Source organism: Peromyscus eremicus, chromosome 17 (genome assembly GCF_949786415.1).
Source record: "Peromyscus eremicus chromosome 17, PerEre_H2_v1, whole genome shotgun sequence".
Lineage (NCBI taxonomy): Eukaryota > Metazoa > Chordata > Mammalia > Rodentia > Cricetidae > Peromyscus > Peromyscus eremicus.
In genome coordinates, this window is record NC_081433.1 from 60,077,542 (window position 1) to 60,085,887 (window position 8,346).

Consider the following 8,346-nt stretch of genomic DNA (forward strand, 5'->3'; position numbering starts at 1 on the left):
CAACCTGCAGATCTTCTCTTCTCCCTCTGTTCCCCTAGATCCAACACCCCATCTCATCCCTAGCTCTGCAGCAGAACATCTGTGGCAGCCTTCCCTGCCTGCCTGTTCCCATCTCCTATGGATCCCACAGATCTTCCTCTTCTAACTTCCCTCTTCCTAATTAGTGTGAATGATGATGTGGTGGGACATGTAAGAGCTGTACCCTAATGGAAGATTACTGATTCTGCTCTCCTCACTAGGGATTGCTTTCTTAACCTGTAGTTAGCATCACATGTATTTCTACCATTATGATGACAGTAATCATGATGTATGGCATAGATTGCAGCATGCAGCAGCCTGTGAAATGTTATTTTTGATTCATTCTCCAAAACTATTTTAGATAAAGTAAGTCTTACATGTGAAAGCAGAGACTTAGTCATGTATACAAGCTGGAAGTTTAGTCCCTGGAAATTTACAATAAGATATAAATTATTTAAAATACCAGTCCTTTCACAAGATGTTCAAAGATGACATCATAGATCCTAAAGAAACTTGTTAACAAGGAAAATATATGCAATATTTCAAATGGCAAAAGCTGGACAAGAGAAATAGTGCATAAAGAATATAGGAATCTGAAATTTAAATGTCCTAATTCTGGAAAAAGTAATGTCAATTACCACTCAACATAGTCTCACCTAAGTATGCTTTTATTATCTCTGTATACATTTATTAGAATTCCCTTCAAATGACAGATGAACCTTTAGAAATCCAGGATGGACATGAAAAAAAAATACATTTATTGTCAGAGTGTTTGATCAAGAGTACCAGGAGAGAAAGGGATCAGGGATACACAGACACAAAGATAGGATGAGGTCTGTGGCCTGGGGACAACTGCTGCTTTCAACCTTAAGCAGAGAAACTCCTTTAGTGAAGGCAGATACCCTAGCTCAAGGCACTGAGGATTATTTAATGTTGAGTTTTTTTCCCATAAATGGGACATCTACATCACTCCCTCTATGGCTCAGAAAAGATTGTGGAGCAGGATGTCCAAGGAGTCTAAGCCATGGATTTGAAAGACTATTCCGGTATTATATAGCCTTTGTCATCATGAGTTTATACCAATGTGGCCCTTGCATTGCACCTGAATAAGACTTGGCCTGTCACCTTTCAGTCTTGGACTAGGGACAATTTCAAGGGGACTTATGGCTCCCTCGGGAAGCTATTGGGTGTTTATGGATACTTGTGTAAAGGATCATTGACATCAGTGATATAGTGCCAAGTCCATCCAGCATAGCTCCAGGGATGAACTTGACTGGAGCAGTGAGAGAATGAGGAAAAGACAGGCAGACAGACATGTGGACATAGATCTGGGGTTAAGTGCTCTGGGGTCTCACACAGCGAAAGCTCAGAACCCCAGAAGCTCAGCACATTTATAGTATAGAGTTGAATAGAGACACAGGGTTACTGCACACACTTGAACAAGGAGGTGGAGTTATAACGTACAATAAACAAGGAGATTGGGTTGAGTATGTACATCTGGATCAAGGAGAAAAAATTAGCTAAGTAGGTAGGAGCCGTGTCTGTAATACAGATGAGGGCCCCTCTTCCCAACAATTATATCAAGAAATCCCCCCAATTAATGTCACCAAAGTGGACATCATAAGTTTGCCTGATATGATGGACTTATAGGGAGAGCTCAAAATCTGATCTCTATGTTCTCTCCAGAAAAGCTTGTCATGTATGGATTATTCCTCCTGCCTTTGGGGAGAGGTATTGCAATCTGGAAGGTCATATCATGTATAAAAAAATCAATCAAATACTCAAAAGGTATTCCTCATGGAACTATTTAGCCTTGAATTAATAGAAAAGGGGGAACATAAGGGGTCAGTTCAAATGGTGTCACTAAAAGACAGGGAATGTGAGAAATGCCAATACCTCCTGTGGCTGTTTGAGCAGAACTGAGTCTCTGGAACACACAATGACTCATAACAGAATCCCAGCTAACTGGAGACCCTCTAATTTGGCACCAAAGCCCAGGGTGTTGTCTGCTTCCTGCCCTTGGTCTGCAGACACACTGACTGGACATACTGCCCCCTGTACACCATCACATAATGTGAGTAGTGTGTCATTTGGACTGACTGGATAGCAACTTGATATGACCTTAGCTGATTGGATGATGTATGCATACATGCCAGTTAACATACACATTAAACTAGATCTGCTCCTCAATGCTGGTCTCTGGAGTTTGCTTCCCAGGAAACTCTTTAGGACTCTGTCTCTCTCACCTCTCCTCCACTGAGCCTCTGGTAAGAGGGAGAAAAAATTCCTACACTGTGTAGGAATGGCATTCAGGCTGTAAACATCCAGTTGAGAAAAATATGGTGGACTTCTTTTTGAACACACTATCAATACCCACATTCAGACTACTGAGGTAGGGCATTAAATTTCTCTGAGCCTCACCCTGGATAATACAAGCTTTTTCATTTTTCCATGGGTATGAGATTATTGTTCTTTACATGACTGGCTTATGTCAAGAACATACACATACACTAAAGACTTTACACACTCTGGGATTCCTCCACTCTACACAGTGTAGCTGCTGGTTAGTCCTCTTTCACTGGGCATGTCTCTATTGGGTCCTCCAGCTAACTTCCTAAACTGGGCTCATCAGTCATTAACAATGAATGTTTGTTAGCCCCCAATGTGATGAAGTGTCCTTTCTCCTTCTCATTTCTGTTTTATTTGAAAACCTCAGCACAGTGGAAACTGCTTTCACTGGGCCTCTCTTGGGAATCCCAAGTAGCTACCTTAAAGGAGATTCCACATTCAATTTCTTCTTGATGTTTTGCTTGCCCGATATAAAGATATATTTTTATATACCTGTCTTCCTGGCTGCTTGCCTTCCTGTCATCTTTCTGTTTATCATCTATCTATCTCTCCACTGGTACATATTATTTTGGATAGATCAGGTACACACACACACACACACACACACACACACACACACACACACACACACACATATATATTCTACATTCTACTCTCACAACCCCTTATTTATAAGCATACAAACTTTATAAATTAGGATACACATATAAGAGAGAGCATGAGATTTTTCTGAGACTGGGTCACCTCACTCAATATTATATTGTCAAGATCCATTCATTTTTATGCATATTTAATTATGTGTGTTTGTGTAATTAATGACTGATTTAGAACAAAAACAATTACTATGACAGACAAAACACACAGCACACCTGCAATCCGGAAGATAATCATCACTGCAACAAACCCAAGAATTCACTGATGTATCTAATGATGATTTGAAAAGCAGTGACATTCAGGCCTCCCATAGCAGAATATCAGGGCACTGTTGGTTACCAGTCGTGTGTGTGTGTGTGTGTGTGTGTGTGTGTGTGTGTGTGTGTGCTTGCATTCACAGTCTGTTTTTGACTCTTTCTCAGTTGAAGCTCTCCTCAACTGCACTTGTCTGTCTTGTTTAGTTTTATTTTTCGTTTCTCATTAGCTCACAAAGAATCAAACTTTATTATAGCTTTTTCAACATTTTTTAAAATTTTCTTTCCCCTTTGTTAAGTTCCAATCTCCCTCTTCTCATTGATCCCCCAACTCCAGTAGCTTCCTTTCTACTTTTATGTCACATGTGACCTCTCCCCATTCTTTACCTCTTATCCACCTCTCATGGATGCCTATCTAGTTTTACAGTCTATGGTCCACTCTCACAGCCTGTTATTTATGTTCGTACAAACATAAGTTAGGATACAATATGAGAGAGAACATGGGATTTTTATCTTTCTGAGACTGGGTCACCTCACCCATAATATCAACCCCCAAGATCCATATATTTTTCTGCAAATTTAATAATTCCATTTCATATTTTTTAAACAAGTGAACAAAACTCAGGCATTTTGAGACTATACTCACTGATGAATCTGAAGAAACAAGACTGCATATCTTCTTTATACTTTGGGCTTGACATCTAACAGGTCAAATAGTAGTATGGAATAATTTACAATAAAACTTTTCAATTCATCATTTATGTATTTCTAGTGGAATCAGAATGCCATGGTTATTTTTTATTTGCATCAACAACCATATGTTTAAGAATAAATGCACAGTAAGGTGACTACAAGTAATAATACTATATTGGATATTTAAGGTCACTGAGTATACATCTTCAATGCTCTTTCTTGAATGTATGAAATAAGAGATGTATTAGAGGGCTGGAGAGATGGCTCAGTGGTTAAGACTGCCCTTCCAGAGGTCCTGAGTTCAATTCCCAGCACCCACATGGCAGCTCACAACCACCAGTAATGAGATCTGATGCCCTCTTCTGGCCTGCAGAGACACATGCAGGCAGAATACTGTATACATAATAAATAAATAAATCTTAAAAAAAAGAGAGAGAGATGTATTAGATTAATTCATTTAACAGTGCACATGTATATCAAATATGCTGTACATAAAACCATGCAACACTTGTTTGTCAATTATACTTTTCAAAAGCTGAAAATTTGTAAAATTAGGCTATGAACATACTGGCTTCATTCTTCTCTCTCTCTGATTAAAGACAGTTACAATGCTATGAGCTGCCCTGGAACACATAACAGGAAAAAAAATGAGAAGTGTCTGGTCAAGGGCCAGCAAACAACTAAATCCCTGAGAGATACTGAACCCTGTAGACAACTATTCAAGTGAGCAAGATGAAGCCTATTGGTCTTCACTTTGATCCATTGAAATCAAGATGTTGATTGAACTTTCTGAAGCTCTAGAAACTCCCTGTCTTCTTTGGCTAACACAACCCTTCTTCCTTCCACAGAAAGAGTGGTTAACTGAGTCTCTCATGCCATATCACTTTGACATTCCCTCTCTGTCTTCTTCTTATACTTACAAGCAACCCTGTGAATGTACTTGACTCACCTAGATAATCTAGGAAAAATCTCTTCATTCCAATGGTTGTCTAACTAGCAGCCTTAACTCCATAGGCAACTATAATTTCCCCCTTTCATGTGCTATTACATATTCACAGTTTTCAAAGATTAGCTCAGGACAGCTTAGATGTTCTCACCACAATTTTTCTGTTTTTTTTTTTTTTTTCGGAGACAGGGTTTCTCTGTGTAGTTTTGGTGCCTGTCCTGGAACTTGCTCTGTAGACCAGGCTGGCCTTGAACTCACAGAGATCCACCTGGCTCTGCCTCCTGAGTACTGAGATTAAAGGCATGCACCACCACTGCCCGGCTCTCACCACAAATTTTAACTATGTCAAGTAATGGATGTGTTAATGAGTTTAATTAAATCATTTCACAATGCATGCATATATCAAAACATCATCTTGCACTTCAGAAAAATAATGATCCTCTATTTGTTAATTAAAGATTTTAAAAGCTGTTTTAAAGCTGAGTGTGGTGAAGCTTGTCTTTAATTCCAGCACTGGGAGGCAGAGGCAGGAAGATCTCTGAGTTCAAGACTAGCCTGGTTACATATCCAACCAGGGCTATGTAGTGAAGCCATTATTCCATATAACAGACAACATGTTTTGTTTCTTTGTTTCAGGGGGGAATGCTGGGAATGATCTAAAGGCCTTGTACAAGCTAAGTATGTACCCTACCCTTGATCTATACCTCCTTACAAAAACTTTCTTATCTGGCATTATATCAAGTTAAAAGTCAATGTGTATGAATCATCAATTATAAACTAAAATGACCCTTGAAACAAATACAGCCTATAAAATACAAAACTGAAGAAGCTCTACATTGTCTTTTTCAATATTTGAAAGTTGCAAATATCATAGCAATTTCTTCAAAAATGGTGAAGCCCATTCTATTTTCATAATACTGTTAAGAAGTTTAACCTTGACAGTTAATTAAAGCTCCTCTTTGTCATAATTCCCTTACTTTCTCAAGCATATCCTTTACAGAAATCAAGGATCACTCATTGCATTTAATTATCAGATAGATCATTTTAGTTTGTTTAAAACCAGAAGTCACACTTCCTTTTTTGTTAATAGCACAGACCACACTTTAGCCTTGAAAACAAGCAGTCCATGTGAAAAACAACATCCTGGAAGTTCCTGGAGGGGGAATAGGTTTGGCATTCCAGCCCACACACTCTCTAGATAGTTTACTTGTCTGTTTGTGCACACTGTGATACAGTGATATGACAAGCAACACAGCCTCCCATAGCCAGGGCTGTAGGACCTACTCCTTCAAAGGGAATCGAGACTCAGGGAGGCTCAGAAGCCAAGGGCTACTGCCAACATCACCATTTAAGAACCAACAAAACCACAGTCTGACTCATGGTCCATCCCAGCCCCAGCAGCTCTTACAGCTTAGCAGACTTGTTCCTCCTGGTCTGGGGACAGTGGCCCCAAACTCACTATGACATCATTTGTGATCTCCCTCAGAGATCCCTAAAGCAGAACAAAAGAAGAATCCTGGAAAGAACCTGTAAGCTACCTCCCACTGGTATTCCTGATTGCTAAGCCTTCCCTTTGTCCCTCATTAGCCAGGGCCACCCAAATGGGCGTCCACACATTAGTAGCTCCCTTACTGGGTAAGCAGAGACAAATGACTCAGACTGCACAGGCCTTCCCAGCTCTGCCCTTCCACCCCAGCAGATAGGGTTCCAGTCTGGGAAATTTGTATTTCAGTAGAATCTTCCATTCTCCCAGAGCACTTCCTGCTCCTCTTTCAAAGCACAAGATCCTTTGTGTGCACATTCCATTACACACTCAGTGTTCAGTGCAGCCAACCCGTTGCTTCATAGCTGGGAAGTCCTAGTCAAACACAGGTCACATTCAAACAGTAGTTGTTGTTACTGTGCAACTGTTGTTAAAGCAAAAACAGGCCATGAATTAGAAAACAATGAGAGATAATGGTAGGGCTTGGACACAAGAGACTGGGCATATGATGTAGTTATAATCTCAAATAATTATTTTGAAAAATTGAATTAGGCTTTATGACCATGTCTTTAGAGACTAGGGATGTGTATGAGTGCACACCAAGGATTACTCACACTTTTCTCTCAGGCTAAACATCTTAAACCAGAAATATAACAGTCCTGTCAGCCAGGGCCACATCATTTTACCCAGATCTTCCATTTTGGTAGAACTAGGGTAACTACAATGATTTGGTTTCATGATAAGATCAGTCCTTTATCCAGATTCTTGATTGCCCTGGTCTGTGGATCCCAACAAATGGCTAGTCAGGACATTTATGGATCATCTAAAGTTGATTACCTGACTCCACATTGCTAATCTCAACTACTGCCACAGCAGAAAAGCTCCCACCCTTCTTCCTGTCACTTCCTTTCTGCACTGTCACTACATCAACTTCAAAGTTGGTCAATGAACTTGATTCCTGCACAGCTTCCTCTTCATTTGCAAGTCCCTAATAAAAATCAGAGAGGTTGGAGTGCAGTCACTAACAGATCTACTTTTCCTTCTCACTGACCAGTCAAGGCACAGCCTGGAAGGAGTTGCAGGACTGTCTTCCCAGCCCTGGGCAGCAGAGGCAGGTTTAGGTATTAAAAGCAATTCTCATTTACATAATGTGGGACAGAAGCCTGGGATACAGGAGGCATTGCTCTAAACAGAAATAAATAAATTAATAGTACTTGAGGAAAGAGGAATGAAACTATTAATGACCAAGAAACATTGGAGAACAGAAACACATAGAGATTAGAGAAGTAATACATTTAAAGAAAATGAAATTTAAAAAATTATACCAATAATAGACTGTTAAAACTGATAAAAATCATTTTTAAGATAAAAAACTTAGCTATGTTGACTTTGAAAAAGAGTAGACTTTTTCTACTAGAGGAAATGCCATTAATAAAAGACTGATTGACATTGCTCATATGCACATGTTGGCACACAGAATTACAGTCAATGGCCTGTTTCTCAAACCTCTGCGATAAATGTCTCAAGCAAGAATGAACATGTCTGCATAGGAGAGTTCTCTAAATGGAAATTCAATATTCTTTGGCTCAAGCTAACCTTCCCAACAAATACACCAACCAATCTGGTATGTACTCATTTACATGACATAAATTAATACAAGTTGAGAAATTACAAAATCAATGACCCTGCCACAGTCAGGTCCTTTTTCATAATGGTGACTCCAGAAGCTGGTTGCCTACCCTGTTTTCCCCTGTGGTGCACACACTAGACTATTCCTTCCATTCTGGTCTGAAGCCATGCTTCATATGAAAATCCTTTTCTGGTGAATGCAATAGACAGTCATGATTGAAATGGGTAATTTAAAAACTCTGAAGTGATACAGTCATTTATTTAAGAACTTAGGAGGTGTAATATAGAGGACTGCAAGATCATTGCCATGGAGAGCAACA